This window comes from Lampetra planeri, chromosome 36 (genome assembly GCF_965212315.1).
Source record: "Lampetra planeri chromosome 36, kcLamPlan1.2.h2, whole genome shotgun sequence".
NCBI classification, from domain to species: domain Eukaryota; kingdom Metazoa; phylum Chordata; class Hyperoartia; order Petromyzontiformes; family Petromyzontidae; genus Lampetra; species Lampetra planeri.
Window position 1 is genome coordinate 5,359,135 of NC_136142.1, and position 18,709 is coordinate 5,377,843.

Here is an 18,709-nt window from a genome sequence, read left to right on the forward strand (position 1 = left end):
TGATCAAATGGCATTTAGTTATTTGTCCATTTACAACCAACAACATCAAATCTGCAGGCGTGTCGAGGAATGCAAGACAATGCACACTACCCACAATTGGGGACATTAAAAAAAAACGACCAAACGCGTCGATTAATGAAAACCCCACTCACGCCACCTTACATGGGCTGTCTGACTGTGAGCGTGCAATTGAGTCACAATAAGGCATTACTGTATGCATCCAAAGTATATTGCGATCCGATAATGTCAGAAAAATAAGACGTGTATGATTAGCCCCCAAGGGAAGTCGGAGTCTCTTCATGTGACTGTTGGCATGTTGGGGCTATTTTGCAGAGAGGGAGGAGTGAGAAACTGGTCAGGTGAGTCAGGGGGTGGGGGAGTTTTGGGGCTGGTCTGCTGCCTGCCTGCCAACTTCCCTGAAACTGGCTCTTTGTGTGAGTGCGTGCGTGCGTGTGTGAGGGTCGGGTAGCCCCTGAAGATCATTCGGGTATTCTCTTGTGACTCTACCGAAAGCGCGTTGATGGTGTAGGGGGGTGGAGGGGTTTGTTGGTGACAAATACGCGCTTGAGATTCGTGAAACGTGGCAGAAATAACTTTCGGGGAAAGGATGTCTCGTCGACCGATGATTGTGAGTACATACCGTATTGTCCAGGGAATATATACGAGACTTTGAGAATAATCGTTTTGTTTAGAGAGTACAGTGAGGTACGTTTGGTAAGTCCAGCGTGTGGCTGACCTGTAGAGGTTACTGTTGGGTTATTTAAGTAACCTTTCACTCGGTATGTCAGATAAGACAACGTGTCAGTAATGTTAGCAAAATTGTTTGCTCAATATTTAAAATACATATACTAAATGGATGCTGATGAGAATATTATCGCTGTATTCCTGACCCATTATGGCTTGGTACCAGGCTTACAATACTATATTTAAAAAAAAAATCGACACCACATTTGCCAATAGAACTTCCTTATAACAGAAAAGAAACATTGTAAATACGCTCAAGATTTTGCCAGTGCCACGGTTTCATCAAAGCAAGGAGTAGTGTTTTTTAGGTATTTTTTTGGAAGCTTGCGTAGAATAACTTATTTAGTGACTGTGTACAAAATGTGGTCACGTGGCTCAGCGGTCAGAGCACTTGAGGCTGACACCGCTGAGATCCTGGTTATTATGATGCATTCCCAGACGGCCCGCGTGGCATATGGTTTGTGTAATAATGTTTTATATATATGTGGAGAGACAGACACATACCGTGTCAATCCATACGGTTTACCCCGTATTCTTGTACAGGGAAATTGAGTTTTCATGTCCAGTCAGAGGACAGTGCTCATCGCCTTAGTGGGTGAAAGCAGAGAGAGAGATGGTTGGGGGAAGGTGAACTCGGGAGAGGTGAGGGGGAGAATGGTGAAGTATGTATGTGGAACTTCTTTCGCACCGTACGTCGCCAATCCTGCTAATCGGAGGTGCTTGATGACGAATTGTGAAGACAATGAGAGAGAGAGACGCCAATGTAGGAACTGGAGTACGTGTCATTTGATCTAGTATTGTTTAGTTTGTTCCATTTCATCATGGTCAGCGTCGGACCATGATCTATCCCCTACTGGATGAAGACCTTCCCAAGCAGTTGTCAATGTATCACCATCCTTCGAAGCAACAATCACTCTAGAACCTGCACACAAGCAGATTGCATTGCTCCGTATCTCCTGTGGAGGTCCTCTCACCTACGTTCTTTCATTTGGCTACCACTCCATTGCTGGGTGCCGCGGTGGCGAGATGTTAACTCCCTCGCCTGGTATGCAGGAGGTTCGTGGGTTCGATCCCTGCTGTATATTTGGAGTTTGCATGTTCGCTCTCCCCATGGTCGCGTGGATTTTCCTCCGGGTCCTCCGGTTTTTCCCTCCACGTTAAGAAGTGACGTGCGTTTAGAGTATTTGACAGCTATACATTTCCACGTAATCAGCCACTTTATTGAGCTATCATTTGTGGCCAGGTTGCTTCTGAAAAAGAGCTATATATCTCAGTGGGCCTTACCTGGTCAAATAAAAAGAGTACGGTAGTTAAATAGTAAATAGTAATCTGACCACTGGCAATCGTCCGTTCTAGTGGTGTGGCCTACTCTAGGCTGTAATTTATTTGGTTTATTTTCCTGCTCATTGAGTTTGTCTGTTATCTCAATCTGTATGATGATTGTTTTGGACATACAGTATTTCACACGATCACCCCAATTGATTTGTAACCCAGGTATCCCTTGAAAAGCAGAGGCAGTTACATTGTTGTAAGTAATGTACTGTACCATATTGACATTGATTGATGCACTTTACACGTTGTTTTAGTTTTGCCCAATTTTATTTATTTTGTGCTATCATCATTGGATGATTAATCTATTCAAAACTCTTGCAGAACGGTGCAAACTCTTGTTTTATTACAAAAAAGTCCACAGAAGGGAGAATTAGTAGAACTTTTTTCTGAAATCTCAACCGACCATTGTTATCCCACTCACTGAGTGCACTTCTCCACATTCCCTACGAGAGAGAAACACGTTTCGCATACCAGTCAAACCGATATTTTGCATACCAAAAGTGTCGTGGCTTGATGGTCCCGATGCTGATGACCCAATGAGAGTGAAACAATTAAATCTATTACATTGGTTTTGAACTTAATTTGATTTTAATCAAATTGATTTTAATCAAATGAAGTTCAAAACCAAAAAATGAAGTTCAAAACCAATCATCAGCATCGGGACCATCAAGCCACGACACTTGGGATACCAGTTTAATAGCGGGGGGCTGAAACCCGGATTCAAAACCCGGATCTCAATGGTGCCACCTCGGCATTCTGGCTCCTGCGCCACCCATCCACATCAGGAGTTGACTCCAGTATTTCCCTGAAACAGATTAAATGCTTGCCCTCCAGTCATTAAAAACGGCTTCACAAGGGGCATCCTCTAAGTTCGATTCCCATGTTCAAGCTGCCTGGATATCCAGACTCGCCAAATTGGCAGTTTTCACAAATGAGTGCTTTACATTCATTTCAGCGCACCAAAGATTACGCCTCCCCAAGAAAGCCGATTTGGAAAGACTCACCCTCACGACTTCACTGGACCTAGCAAATTAGTACCTCGTTACTACCCCCACACAGCAGCCCCCTGGTTTCAACCTACCCAGGAAGGAGTAGTCCACCCTCGACAGGATCAGGACCGGTCATGCCTCGAAAACCTCCACCGATTGGGCATGAGAGCAAGCCCCGATGTGCCCGTGGGGTGGAGCAAACCATGCACCACATTCTAGAAATCTGCTCAATCCACAAACTCAGCGGAGGGCCTCTAGCCACCCTCAACACAGCAGGACCGGAGGCAACCGCTTGGCTTAGGGACTTTGCATTCGCTAAATAAATGAATGTAAACTCTACTACTTGCGCCGGTTGATGCTGTTGTGCCGTGGGCACCACGGTGGCGATATATGAACTACCTCGCCTGGTATACAGGAGGTCGTCGGTTCGATCGCGACCCTGACGCCTGTACATTTGGCGTTTGAGTGTTCTCCAATTTGGACGCGTGGATTTTTCTCCGGGTCCTCCAGTTTTTCCCTCCACATTTAGAAGCATGCGTTTAGATTATTTGGCTGCCGTAAATTTCCACATGATAAGCCACTTCTTTGAGTTATCATTTGTGGCCAGGTCGCTTCTGAAAAAGAGCTATAGAGCTCAGTGGGCCTTACCTGGTAAAAACAAAAATGTTGTTTCGTTTTTAGTATAATTTTCCAATGTGTTTCCGGGTCATACCACGTGTTGTTCGGCACGATGTCAGACGTTTTGCTGCACGTGGTGGGAGTTAGAGTAAATTTACGAACTTGCTATCCGCGATTTTGTCTATTCTCGAATCACATATGGAACTACGCGACTGCGTCGAGAGCGAGAGAGAAAAAGAAAGGTGTGAATCACCTGTAATAAAGCAGGCATAAAGGTGAATTGTGATGTCATTCACAAAGAGAAAACCTTTACTCGCAAAGATCACTTCCCAAGCTCGACGTCCCAACATTTGAAAAAGACTTGCAGCTACAGTACTCTACATTTGGAGAGGCACTTTTCAAAGTTTTAAGTCAGTCAAGTGACTTGCCCAGACATGCTGGGCCAAACTGACAGGTAGCGAAAATAATTTCCGTACAGGTGGGTGTACACGATGCCGGTGAAGTGAGAGAAAGTTCTGGACCGTATCGAAATGTACCTGCAACATGTTTCTGTACTATAGTATGAATGTATGTTTAACTTCTTCACACGGTATGTACATAAAGCGTCTGTTCGATTAGTGTTGGCGGTTTGCGACTCCTCTCGCAGTCCGTGGCACACGGCACCAAATAGAAAATCCATCGTGGAGTGTAAACCGCGATCTGCAGAAGAGAAACGTGGAGGCCTGTTTATTTTTTTATTCGGAATTGTTCTTTGCTCCTGCACAGAGTGGTTGTGCTCCCCTGATTTTTTTATTGTACAAAATAATTGAGCAATTTTTATACTTGGATGAGTTGTAAAAAAAAATTTCTCTAACGTCGACCTATACGGCAGACTTGTGCCTTAGGATCTCATAAAAAAAAAACGCATAACCTCGCGATTCGCGAATTTATTATGGATTTCTTTTGTAATGCACTATTTACGTGCTTGTGTGCTCCACTGTAAACAGGGGCACACCGCATTGGCAAGACATTTTGCTTGCGAATTATAGAAACTTCACGGATTACATGGCCCGCGATGCAGTCTCCTCCATATCAACACCGATTATTCGAGTTCTCTGCTGTAACATAAGTTACCTTTATTTATATCCAGTTGAGAAAGTCGAGACCGAGAGCCATCTTTGCAAGGGGAAACCTGGCTCAAAACAAATTGTAAACTACGGCAAATCAAATTATTCATTTTCTCCGCAACGTTTTCATGGATAAGAGCAGTGATTTGGCAAATTCATAATTTTCTGATTTTTTTTTCCCACGTGAATTATAGGATCCGCAATATTGCCCCCCCCCCCCCACATTACTGTTGATGAGAGTAGTTCTGTGAACAAAGCAAGAGGAACAACATCTCACATCAGTAGGAAACGAGCAAAATAACCCGTCTTTACGTACGGATAATTACTAAATCAGGTTTGATGCAGCCTAAATGTACAAACAAACATGAGCGCAGAAATATGAACGAAGCATTAACATGTTCGAAACATTACAATAAACCTCAAGAACAGTATACACATTCAACACATGATAATAGGTTTTTCCCTTTTTTCTGGCAACAAAACAGGTGTTAAGATGTTAAAACACCAAACTGAAAACTTTTACAAGGAATAATTTCTGCATTAACCACAACACTTGTGGTCAGAATGCAAACAAAAAACATACTCTGATAATATATGCATTGTCCTTGAAACTGATTGGTCCACACCAGAGACAGCTTTCTTTTGAGCCTCGTCTCAAACGGTGTTAGACCAGAGGATGCCAAAAGGCGTCCTCTGTAAAAGCTTCCAGTTTGGTGTTTTAACATCTTAACGCCTGTTTTGTTGCCAGAAAAAAGGGGAAAACCCTATTATCATATTTTGGTACTGACAGAGGAGGTCCCATGATGTAGACATTCAACACACATAACTCAACCAATTGCTACATTCATATGTTCAACAATACGCACTCTTACCTCTCATCTCACTCTACTCTCCTCCGTTCACTCTTTGCTCCAGCAACCAAGATTTTTAATTGAAGCCCCCTGCCCCCAACCAACCATTGCTTAAGTTGAGAGGTCGCTCATTATCCTCTGCTACCCCCCTATCGTTTTGAACTGCCATCCCCCATCAATCCATGCTGCCAACTCCCTGCCCCTTTTCAACGCCTTACTTTTTCCTGCCGACTGGCGCTTCATTCTTTAAAATAAATGCAGTATGCCCATAGTTTCTGTACGGTCGCATTTAGAAGCTGTAGAAGTACAAATTGAATTGTTGAAGACACGGTGGCGAGATGTTAACTACCTTGCCTGGGCATCAGTTCGATCCCGACCATGACGCCTGTATATTTGGAGTTTGCGTGTTCTCCCTGTGGTCGCGTGGATTTTTATCAGGGTCCTCCGGGTTTTCCCTCCACATTTAAAATCAACATGCGTTATAGTATTTGGCTGCTTTACATTTCCACGTGTTCAGCCACTGTGTTGAGTTATCATTTGTGGCCAGGTCGCTTAAAAAAAGCTATATAGCTCAGTGGACCTTACCTTGTTACAATACAAAAATAGTGTCGTGTATAGCGTAGTGTTACTGAGTATAATACAGAGACAATACTGCCCCATGCAAGCGAAGCATCGCATGAAAAATAAGAATTTAAAATGGTTTGTTTGTCACATGGCATAGACTTATGGAGGCACGTCTTAAGTTTTGTGGGTTTGCCTGTGCAGTTTATGTCTCAAGTTTAGAGGGCATTTCGAGGTGGAGTGACTCGCGGCAATACATTCCTCTCCTGAACACAACTGGCGACCGTCAAGGCAATCTTAGGGCAACCGTCGCTGTCAGTTGTCACCGGCAACACATGAGAAACATTTGCAGCTTGGTGAGGCATTATTGAAATGGTGATGGGAGTTTTCTTTCATCAACATCATCTCCTTTTTCCTTTTTTTTCCTTTTTTTGGCTGCTGCAGCTCCTTACTATTAAAATTTCTTCCCTTTATTACTGATAACCCTACTTCATCCCTTTGTTGCTGCTACTCCTACATAATGCACGGGCATAATATGACTTTGAGACCCCTCCCACCTCCTACGCATTTCACAAGTAGTGACTAATCCCATATCTGCATTTTCCATAAATATGCTAAATTCCTCTGTTGATATGCAAATCCATTTGTCAAGGCGCCCTTCTTCCTCTAGCCCAGCTTAAATATACGCTGCCAAGCTTGGTGCTGTTCATTCAGATGCTGTTTTTTCCGACAGACCTGTTCTTCACCTGAGGACGGCTGCTTGCGTTGTGGCCGAAACATCATGAGAATTGTATTTTATCATGTTTTATTTTTATTCTTTTGTTATTTCCCTTCTACGTGACTTTACCGAAAGAACCAAGAAAATGAATCCCTGCACTCACGAAAGCTTTAAATCGAAATTTAACATCACCATCATCGGTCATGGTCAATCCACTGCTGGATGAATGCCTTCACAAGCCGACCTTCAACTCTCACGATCCTATGATCCAACAATCCATCAAGCACCTACACCATGAACTGATTTCATCGCTCCATCTCTTTGGTGGTTATTCTACCGGATGCGTTTCATTCATTGGCTGCCACTGTTATCATTCTTGACCATTGTCCCATCGAGATACGTGTCCTGGATAAAAACCAACTTCCATTTCTCAATAGTTTGATTGACGATCCATACTTGTTTCGGGTTATTTCATGTAGTAGTTTTTATGCCTACATTTATTTTCATTAACCCTCAACCACCTTACAAGAGGTCTCGTTTTGAGCTTCTTCGGCAGTTTGAGTGAAACGTTGAGTTGGTGATTACTTCAGCCGTACACTTCTTAATCCACCGAGCTTATTGGTCAGAAATGTTTTTATATATCAATATATTGGGCACGTTTCAATTCTGTAATATCTTTGCAAACATTACAATCTTGTTGGGTGGTGGAGGTTTAATGACAAATACTTTTGTAATAAATACTGATACGTGGCCTAATTAAAAACACATACGGATCATCCCGGTCAACATATGGAACGTTGGGCCAATGTTGCTCCGACGGGTCCAACCACACGCCAACGTTGGCCCACCATTGCACATTAAACACATTCCTGCGGAGGGAGCTGGTAGGAACGTTGGGTTGCTCGGTCAATGGCCAGGGTCAACGGCAGCGTGGTGTATTCCGCAAATATGGCCGACTGTGAGGGCGGGCACAAGCCGGCGTAAGTAGGTTAAACGTTGAGATTTATAAGGGCACCACGGGGTGACCAGCCCCTCATCAACCAGCCCCACCCCTCCCACACCCCCACCCAGCCCCACCCTCCCCACCCAGCCCCTCACCACCCAGCCCCTCCCCACCCTCCCCACCCAGCCCCTCCCAACCCTCCCCACCCAGCCCCTCCCTTCCCACCCAGCCCCTCCCTACACGACGGACGGCACAATAATCCCCTGTGGACTGGTGTAACCAGGAGGTTCCTACCAGTACAAGGGCTTGCATTGGCTACAATAGCCATTTCGTTGGGGTGATGTGTGTAATCGTCTTATATTCTCTTGACCTATGTATCTCTCTTTCGGAAGTACTGTCTAGATCATCAAAAGATTGTTTGTGAAAAGTGTATTTGATGGGCAATTCTCTGGCCTACAAGGGCCCACAACTTCGGATGGTTAAGTGTGACCTCTGCCTGTGATTGGATGTTGCCATCCCAGTTGCCACGGTGTAAAGCAGAGATCAGATACGTCCAAATCTATGGATATATTTTTTTGTTATTGGGGCAACAACTTTAACTGCTCTCGTTTTATCTTGGCATTTGGTGATTGTGGCTTTACAAGACCCCCGAACAACCTCACTATATACAGCCCATACTGCACGCATTGTCTTATTTTTGTTCTGTGTCTTTGAATACACTATCAAATACATTTAGGTGGGATCCGTTGAGAATGTGGATGTTTAAAGCGATGGTAAATGACAATTCAAGAACACGTAGGGGGGGGGGTAACGATAGATCAGAAGTGACTAGAGATGGGTGTGTTGAGAATGATGAAGATTACAGGAGTGAAGGAACAAACATGTTGGTTTATGATACACAGCTTCAGCAGATTATGTTTAATGCTTGCTTGGTGTGTGCATGTCAAGACTGTCCAGAACTGTTGTGTGAAAGCGAATTCATCTCAAATGGGATTTTTCCTGGTTGACTAATAGATGATTAATTTGAAAAGTTGACATTACACAATCATCCATGCGCATACCCTATAGTATTGGCATTGCCACCTTTAATTGTACATCGCGTGTAAATGCCAGGTTTAAATCTGTAATAGTAATTGGGTTCATATTCTTGGTTCTTTCGGTAAAGTCACGTAGAAGGGAAATAATAAAATAAAATATAAAACAATAAAATTCTCACGACGTTTCGACTGCAACACAAGCAATCATCATTAGGTGTGAAATCTACAGCAAGAAAATTTGAAAAAATCCACAGCAAGAAAAAAAAATCAAATTTTCTTGCTGTGGATTTCACAACTGATGATGAATGCTTGTGTTGCAGTCGAAACGTCGTGATAATTTTATCGTTTTATATTTTTGTTATTTTATTATTTCCCTTCTACGTGACTTTACCGAAAGAACCAAGAATATGAATCCCTGCAGTCACGGAAGCTTTAAATCGAAAAGTAATTGGGTTGTTCACCGCCGTAATTCACAGTTTCCTGAAGGTAAATGCTCTACTTTCAAACGCGTAGCTTTAAACTGTCAGGCACGGAAGTGAATGAGTCCGACAAGACGAGTCTGTACGACTGATGCAAATCGTAACTCCGTGTGTCACGCTGTGTCCAGTTACACCCGAGTACATTCCTACTCTGCTCTTTCAAGAGAGGTCAGATTTGCCCTTCACCACCAGCATGCCTTCCTTCTCAAGCGTTAGTCACGTGACATTACACGATACGCTTCCTGTGCAACGCACTGATTCTCATTACTTGATCACAAAGACTCATTTTCATAAGGGGTCCTGCACTGGGATGTTTGGACAATTCCATTAAAGAGTGTTTGGCGTGTGGGAAAAAATCCAATTGCCCGGAGAAAACCCATAACATTCAACCGCACAGATAAGTTGAATCCACAGACAGACCCTATACATTTGATTTGCAATACACTATATGTGGACTGATACCATTGCTGTACAGGAATTCCATCTCCTTGCCACTCCACAGTTCACGCCTACAACACCTGGTGACCATTCGCAGCTCTGATTGCTTCCACGAGCTCATGAGATCGGACACATTGCAGATGATCCGTTGGTACTGTATTCATTAATAACTTATGACAACCTCAAGCAGGAAGTTGTGTGTTTGGTCAAAAGGCATGAAGTAAACACGTTTATTTCGCAGTGTAATATTAATATTGTAGAGCCACTCATTCACAGTGATGCAACTCTTCCTATAATTTGATGTTGGGTGTTGATAATAGAATACTGTATGGCTAGACCACGGGTCGGCAACCAAAATAACGAGAGCCATTTTTTTCGAATTCGGAAAAAATCATTAATATTTCAAGAGCCGCAATGTATGTGAATACGAGGTGGTGGTCCTTAATAAATAACGTCACCCTACAGTCCTACGAAGAGCCACATTCCACTCCGGAGCCGCAGGTTTGCTGACCGCTGTGAGCGAGACACGGACCCTTGAGGCCACGATACTGAGTTTGGTAAAAGTGCAGCCCTGCAATGAGCCACTCACGCCACTACTCGCAGATCAGCCTTCACCCGAGAGCCGTGTTCTTCATTGCAAGGCCCGTGGGCCTCTGGCAGCCTCTAAGGGTCTTTAGTGCGTCCCCTGACGTGCGGCCCCCCAACAATACCCAAATGTGGAAACACCCCAGCGTGCTGTCGAACCCCAATGGTTTCAAAAGTGTGGCAGCCCTCACACTGATGTCTTATCGGTGAAAATGCCCCCCCCCCTCCCCCCCCTCTGAAAATGAGTGAAGACACTGCTCTTGAAGGCCTGAGTAGGGGGAGCTATAAAGAGACCCACGTGGCATACTTTTCCACGTCGACCAGACGTCGTGGAAGAGGAGACAGTTAACCACACTCCCTCAACAAACACATGAACTGTCACGTGTTTAGAAGCAAGGGGATTTAATAATGGTTCCCACCCATTGTTTCAACTGCCACGCCAGGAGACCAATTTGATCTTCCGACTTGGATTACAATCACTCTAGCTGCCTTTGAACCGTGCATTATTGATACATGTATGTGTAATGTGCAAAACTTAATGTGTAAATTTCGATTTAAAGCTTTCGTGACTGCAGGGATTCATCTTATTGGTTCTTTCGGTAAAGTCACGTAGAATGGAAATAATAAAATAATGAAATAAAACATTATAAAAAAGATTTTTATTTTTATTTTATTATTTCCATTCCACGTGACTTTACCGAAAGAACCAAGAAGATGAACTTAATGTGTGTCTAGTATCAATCTAGAGTATGAATGCACAGGCTCATTCCCAAATGGAATCGACTTCACAGTACAACAAACTTGTGTTGTCGATCATAGAACTTGATTGAGTCATTTTAATCGTGCAAAATAAAGTAAGGGGCTCATTCTGACTGGAAATAACCAGGGACCGATGGCGCTGATGAGCTATGTGTGACCTATGGCCTTTGACCTAAATATATATTTTTAAAAATCAATGTTGAACGTGCCAATCTGATTGGGTTTTATACATTTCTAACCGGTCTTCCAATTTATTTTTTGAAAATGTAGTTGCGAGTTGGTAATAGTTTTGTAAAACATTTAATTGTATCCCTTCTGTACTTGATAGCATACTACGGGAGTCTTTGGCGTGTGTTAGACATGTGCTATGAGGAAAGGGGCCGTCCATAAATGACGTCACGCACCTAGGGGGGGGGTCAGACATTTGTGACGATGTGTGACAAGGGGGGGGGGGGGTGAGAAATGTGACGCCACATCAAAATGCGCAACTTTAAATAAATATAGACAACACGTTCTACTTAATTAAATATACTTTTAAATAAATGTTTTCTCCTACAACATCAGAGTGCAGCGCCACATTAAATACGCACTACCATGACAATAGTTGAAAGCGATTTGAAGCATGTTGTATTTTGGGGGGGGGGGGGGCAGAGCTTTGTGACGTCATATTTGAGGGGGGGGTCAGAGCTTTGTGACGTCATATTTGAGGGGGGGGGGGGGGGGGTCTGACCTTTTGTGACGCCGTGTGACAAGGGGGAGGGGGGGTCAAAAATCGTCCAAAATCGCGTGACGTCATTTATGGACGGCCCCAAAGGCCATTCGCCAAAACGTTTGGCTGTTTAGGTTATCACTAGTGCACAGTATTTATTATACATTGTAAGCTCTATGTTGTTGTTCTTTACGCGGCATCCAAGACACATACAGCGACTTGCGTGCTCAATTACGAAGAGCACACAGCACGTGCTGTCGTGTGACAGGGCTGAGGACGGGTTATCAGCTGACCTGCGAGCAAGTTGGAGGAAACTGGGAGAAACTGACTTTGTTTTTGTCTCACTCCTGTTCGTGAAGTCCTTAACAAAGACACAACTCCTACGCATGACCGCGTTGGTTCTCTGGTGTGCCCCCCCCACCCTTGACATTGCTAATAATGCTGCGTATCGTTGTTTTGTCGTGTGGAGTATAATACACTCCGGAAAGTAAGATGCACCCACCCAACTTCTGGTTTTAAAATACACACGGTACATGGTGGGGGAATGTGCGCCTTAAAATCCGGAGTATAAGGTCGTAGGATTCAAGTTTCAATTTACTTTTAGAAGCTCCCAATGAGCGAAATCACGGAACATTGGTCCAATCTTGGTCCAATCTTGGTCCAACCACATGCCAACGTTGGCCTAATGTTGCGGTGTTTATTGCGCTCACACTTATCAAGTGTCTGGGCGTAAGGTACACACACACACAAGGCATGCACTGTATACTGTAAGGTGTGTCTCACCTTCATAAAGTCCGCATTGCTTTAGTGAATCCGCAAGAACACAATGATTATCTCTTGAGTTCAAGGACTGCTTGAAAATGTCGCTTGGATGCCCCAACAACAAGATGTTCAACCCGATAGCATGGAAACAAGCATGTTGCTAGGGTAGGTCATTTCTACAGTGAAGCAAAGGGGGGCATAAGTCTTTCACAGTATAGTAAACTACAGGGCTTTATCATATGTATACTAAAGTACTGCAACCCGATGGACAACATAACATCATTAATGTGCAAGCACATAACCAAGTTGTGCTTTTAGGGTGGACGTTACTGCCCAACATTAACACGTGAAAGGAAATAATAAAATAATAAAAATAAAACATAATAAAATAATTCTCACGACGTTTCGGCCACAACGCGAGCAGCCGTCCTCAGGTGAAGAACAGGTCTGTCGGAAAGACAGCGCCTGACAGACCTGTTCTTCACCTGAGGACGGCTGCTTGCGTTGTGGCCGAAACGTCGTGAGAATTCTTTTATTATGTTTTATTTTTATTATTTTATTATATCCCTTCTACGTGACTTTACCGAAAAAACCAAGAAGATGAATCCCTGCAGTCACGAAAGCTTTAAATCGAAAATTAACACGTGAGTTTGAAGAGTATTGAATGGCTGTCTGCAAAGATCAGGGCCTTATCTTTTCGATTGAGCGTTCTTGCCAATAACATCTGGTTACCCAGCAGCATTTATTTAACAAGCCGGATTGCTGATGAAACCCAAAATGTAAAATCCAGTCCCAGAGTGTGCTTGCTGATTCTGCTGTATTATATTGGACTGGAAGGCTAGTACACGTAAAATGTATCTTATTTTCTGTATGTGATAGCATATACAAAGAGTCCTGTTTATACAGGGAACTGTGAGGGTAGGGTTTGGGTAATTGCCTTTTAAAAGGGTTACGTTTAATTGGTTCTGCAGCCACTAGAGGTGATACAAAATTAACCCGTAAAAACAAAGTTTTTCACTATAAATCCTTTATATGCGTGGCATCGGGGCGGCTAGAGTCCTCTCGTCCTCTGGCTTGAGATGGCTGCCACCTATGGGTCAGATGATTGTGTGCCAGCATTAACCAATTGGTAAATATATATATTTTTTTAATTCCCTAAACAGTGTAAAATTTTGGAAAAAAATTTTCACGAAAATTCATTGTCACGCACAACGAGTCTGTGTGGAAAATGTCAGCTCGATTGGATCACGGGAAGTGGGTTAAAACGACCGAAAGATTTGCACGGTCCTAAGCAAGCAAGCGAACTTAATATGAAGGATTTAAAAATACAGATAATCGACAGTATTATTTTTTCGTCGAATTATGACCCCCCTCCCCCTCCAAATCAGAAGGTAAAGAATAGTTGCAGACCAAACATTCAGCAAATTTTATTTCAAGTCAAATCTCACGCACATTTGATTTTTTATATACACCGACAACACATAACACATTACCACCACACACAGTGCTCAAATGTAACAGATAAAACAAAGACAAAGATTCCCCCGTATAGCCTTAACAAACTGTTGGGGCAAGTGCTTTAAGCGAGTAGCACCTATGAAGGCCAGCACGGCACACGAGGGGGTGGGTGGCCAGCACCACGCCCGGCCGCCTTTGTCTCCCTTGTGGTGATGTTTATACATCGCACCAGGTACTCATTTGAGGCTGAGTTGACATGGGGAGGCCCAGGACCGCCTCACAGAATCGTCATTGGTGTTGGTGGCCATGAGCGGGAATCAAACTCAGGTCGCCGGATTCGTAGTGCAGCTCGCTAACCACCACACTACCGCTCCCCATAGACACACACACACATGCAAGCATGTGCAGACATCTCCACACAAAGCATGATAATATAACCTGCTGTGCCATGTATTGTCTATGTTGGCATCATCAGCTGTTATCGATCTACTGCTGGATGAAAGTACCCCCCCCCCCCAAAGCCGTCAACTATGTCTCATGATACTGCGATGCAATAATCCGCCTAGAGCCGGCTGATTTCGTTGCTCCACCTTCCTCAGTGGACGTCTTCTCTAGGATGCATTCCACTCGTTGGCCGCCGCTCTGTCTGTGTTACATTGTAACTCAAAGGTCATCGGCCAAAAGTAATCGGTTACCCGTTGAACCCAGTTTATTAGATAGACTTGGCCGTTCTTTGGCCAGAATGACTCCTTAACTGGGCACGCAAAAGTGTGCTACAATTTGGCGCGTCGCACCGCTGTAGATTAGCGACAGTGGAACGCTTAGTTGGCCTGCAATCTAACAGACTTTCGCAGCCATTTCAAAGGCTCTGAGGATGTTTAGAAGAAAGTGAAAAACAACCTGATGCGTAAGAACAAATAATCACGTGCATCATCGTGGGTTTTGTTGAGTGAAAACTCAGAGCTCTAAGCCGGTAACTGCTGAGATCCTGGATTTGAATTGGGGCAGCCACCAGTGAATAATAAACTGGCTTCCCAAGTGGAGCAAGTGGAGTGAATAGATGGTCTGAGCCCTTCTACCAATGAATGCACACACACACACAAAAACATGATATGGTACAAGCATTCAATTTCTATTTTTAAGTTAATTTGGCAATTTCGACTCTATGAAGTTAAATATATCTGAAATTCATGTGACAAACGTTCGTCCATACCAGGGCATGTGTTCAAATGTAGAAACCCGTGAGTGAGTGTATGGATAAGGAAAGTCATATCGTTGGAAGAAGAATATCTCATTAACGGGAGAGGGGGGAATGGCATGTAACCATTTTGGCTTCAGTTTTCGTGTCATTCATGCAACTGACAAAAAGAAACTGGATTTTTTTACGTCACGGGAAGACTTGTAGATTTCCTGAGGACGGTTACCTCAACAAGGGGACGATCCAAGGAAAACGAGGACAACCGAGCCACGTGGTTCCCTCTTTCCCGTACCTCCGATTCGCATGGTTGGCTACGTACGGTAGGAAACACAGGCGGAGTTTGACTTCTGTATGTGGGGGGGGGGCATGGGTTCGCTTTGTCTCTCACATTAGGAATCGCGAGTGCATATGATTTATTTTATTGTAAATTACTAAAACTAAATTGATAAAGGTGTCCAGTTTGGGAGAGGCATTGCCCCCCGTACCCTCCCCCGCAAACTCGCGCCCATGGTATGAAAGAAGTTAGACCTACATACATACAATATGTCGCATGGATATTTTTCCAAAGAGTCCATGGGTTGGAGAATAAATTGGTGCCACCGAAGGTAGCAACACTTTATTAGTACCCATTTATTGTATATGGCCAACAACAGCGTCCAAAATCGCGTGACGTCATTTATGGACGGCCCCTTATTGCAATCGTGTACGGGTGGCATGGCGGATGGAAGGGAGCGGCAGAGGCACGCGCAGATTTTGAAGCAGCGAGATGATGGAGCAGGCTGTGTCCCAGGCACGGATCAATAACTGGCGACGGCTCGGCCTTAATTTAAAATGGCCGCGGAAACGTGGCACCGTATTAATACGAGTCCAGGGTCCTCCTACCGTTTATAATGGTGGGGGGGGGGGTGGAAAGCAGGGCCATGCTGAGATGATGGTAATTGTATTGACATCGTTTGATTTAAGCTTGAGGTCTATATCATTGGTTCTTCACCTGGGGTGCACGCACTCCCAGGCGGTGCGTGATGCCCTTTATGGGGATGCGAGACTTGGCCAGATTCGTTTAGAAGGTAAATCCTCGAAAAGACAAATTAAGCACGGGCCTGTAAGTACAACTACTTTGTTTCGTCAAACCCCTATGTATTTATGAACATACTTTTTTTACGATTGAGAATCATAGGGGTGCAAGGTTGCAGTAAAGGTTAAGAAAGGTTGGTCTATATAATCCGCAGATATACTTTTTTGTTAATAAATCGACTTTGTAGTCCTCTCCACGCCGTTGATGTCCCTTTCGGTCTCATAACTATCCCACAGGGCCTTGTAGCATTACCGGTTTGATGTATATTGAGGGGTTATTACTCGTGTCATTTGTTGTCGTCTGTTGGGTGGGTGACTGAAACAACAACATATTGGGTGTAACCATTCTCTCCCAGTGTTTGTGGATACCATTGGCCTCCTTAAGACTCGTCTGTCTTCAGTTTTTAACAGATTACCCAGGGTGCCACTAACCTGTTGTGCATTTATATTGAACTTCTTTCGCACCGTACGTAGCCGGACGTGCGAATCGGAGGTCACGGGTGCCATTGGCCTGCGAGAAGCTCATCTGCCTTTAGGAAGGAAAGTTTATCCCCTGAATCGGCAACACGGCTGCGCTGGGCTGGGCGAGTGCAGGATGGGGACCAATTGCCGAGACGAACAGTGGAATGTTCCCCACGAGTCTGGCGACCAAAGGCCCCCATCAAGTCCTGAGATAATAAATATATAAATATTAAACATCTATAGATTTTTTTTATTTTCCATTTTGTGAGGTATTCTAACTAGCTCGTAACTGCAAGCGAATACAAAATTCAACAGACGCTCTGCGTGCGTGACGTGATTTGTTCACGCTCGCTGGTCACTTTTGGAAACCGCATTGTTTACGAGCAATGAGTTTAGAGAAAGGTATTTTATATCGTTCTAGGTAACCATATGGATTCAGACTTTATCGTAGTTATTTTTACATTGGCAGATTCATACTTGCTTATTCACCAATGACTCAGGTATGATATAAATACACGTTTATATATCACCTCTCGTTGTTTATTGGGACATTTTTCAGACGCTGTCTCCCCGACAGACCTGGTCTTCACCTGAGGACGGCTGCTTGCGTTGTGGCCGAAACGTCGTGAGAATTGTATTTTATAATGTTTTATTTTTATTATTTTATTATTTTCCTTCTACGTGACTTTACCGAAAGAACCAAGAAGATATTGGGACATTGTCACGTAACCCCCAGGGGTCTGCGTACCCCTGGTTGAGAACCACTGGCCTAAGACAGGATGGAGGGATACTAATTCTAGATTTGAAGCTTTCGTGACTGCAAGGATTCATATTCTTAGGTTTTTTCGGTAAAGTCACGTAGGTAAAACATTACAATTACCATGTTTAGTTGTTTCTTTTTTCACACTATTGTTATGTAGGCCAGGCTTAGTCACAAACCGTACCTCTCCATAACAAAGGCTCAGCCTCTTAAGCCTCACCTTACCATATTAATAAAAAGTGTGCTGTACTTGGCCCTTCCCCCTCTCCAACCATTATATAAACGGAGTGGTAGCTCTTGTAATCTCTCATTTACTTGATACAGCTGTCGTGGCTGTGACGGTTCCACCTGTAGACGGAAGCTTGTGTTGCCTCCGAAACGTCGTGATTTTTATTTTATTTTACTTTTATTAATTTTAATGTTTTACCTACGTGACTTTACCGAAAAAACCTAAGAATATGGAGGGATACTGTTATGGCAGATCTCAGGAGGTCCTTGCGTGTCCACTGTGTGGCAGCTGCGAGATCTAGCGGAGGGTAGAAAGCGTTGGCGAGGTGCGATGATGGTGTTTGTGGCATCGGCTTTAGCTGTGATGTTACTTCTTGATTATGTACATTGAGGTGTTTGTTCTGTGGGCCCTGTCACTAAGCAACAGAGGAGTCATGTCGTGGCTATTTATTTACAACTCAGCTGGTGGTGGTTGGTGCCCGACTGCCCTTCAGGGCATGAGCATAAATCACATTCGGGGGCTGCTATAACTACTCTTCTACTCTGTAATGCACTTAAGAAAGGTGGTGGTGTGTTGTCATGATAATATAGTGTGGGGAAGCCGAACAATGAACGTCCTTAACTTAGGAGTGATTCATCATTGTTTTTGGGCCGGATGACATAAGTAAAATGTTGCGTCGTAAACCCTCCTCCACCTGACACAGCCAATTAATAAAGTTGTCACGTGATGAACAAACGTGGCTTAAGCAGCACCACCGTTGTGTTGAAGAACTGCCCGGAACGTTTAATAATTGGGTACAACGTTTCACTGGTAGTGAGTACAATCAACATTAGGCTGCGAACTCGTGGCTAATGGGCATTGACTGGTCTCTCAGATCACCAATTCTATACCTGTGTT

At 43.9% G+C, this 18,709-nt stretch overlaps 1 protein-coding gene across 3 annotated transcripts in view; it reads left to right on the forward strand.

Annotated features, from left to right (window-relative positions):
• Window positions 1–429: 429 nt before the first annotated feature.
• Window positions 430–18,709, forward strand: part of LOC144730704 (rho guanine nucleotide exchange factor 19-like) — a 46,247-nt gene continuing 27,967 nt past the window's right edge. For all 3 annotated transcript variants that reach the window (XM_078611396.1, XM_078611397.1, XM_078611398.1), the window contains exon 1: window positions 430–628. The gene's annotated coding sequence lies outside the window, so the exon portion shown is untranslated. The remainder of the gene's footprint in view (window positions 629–18,709) is intronic.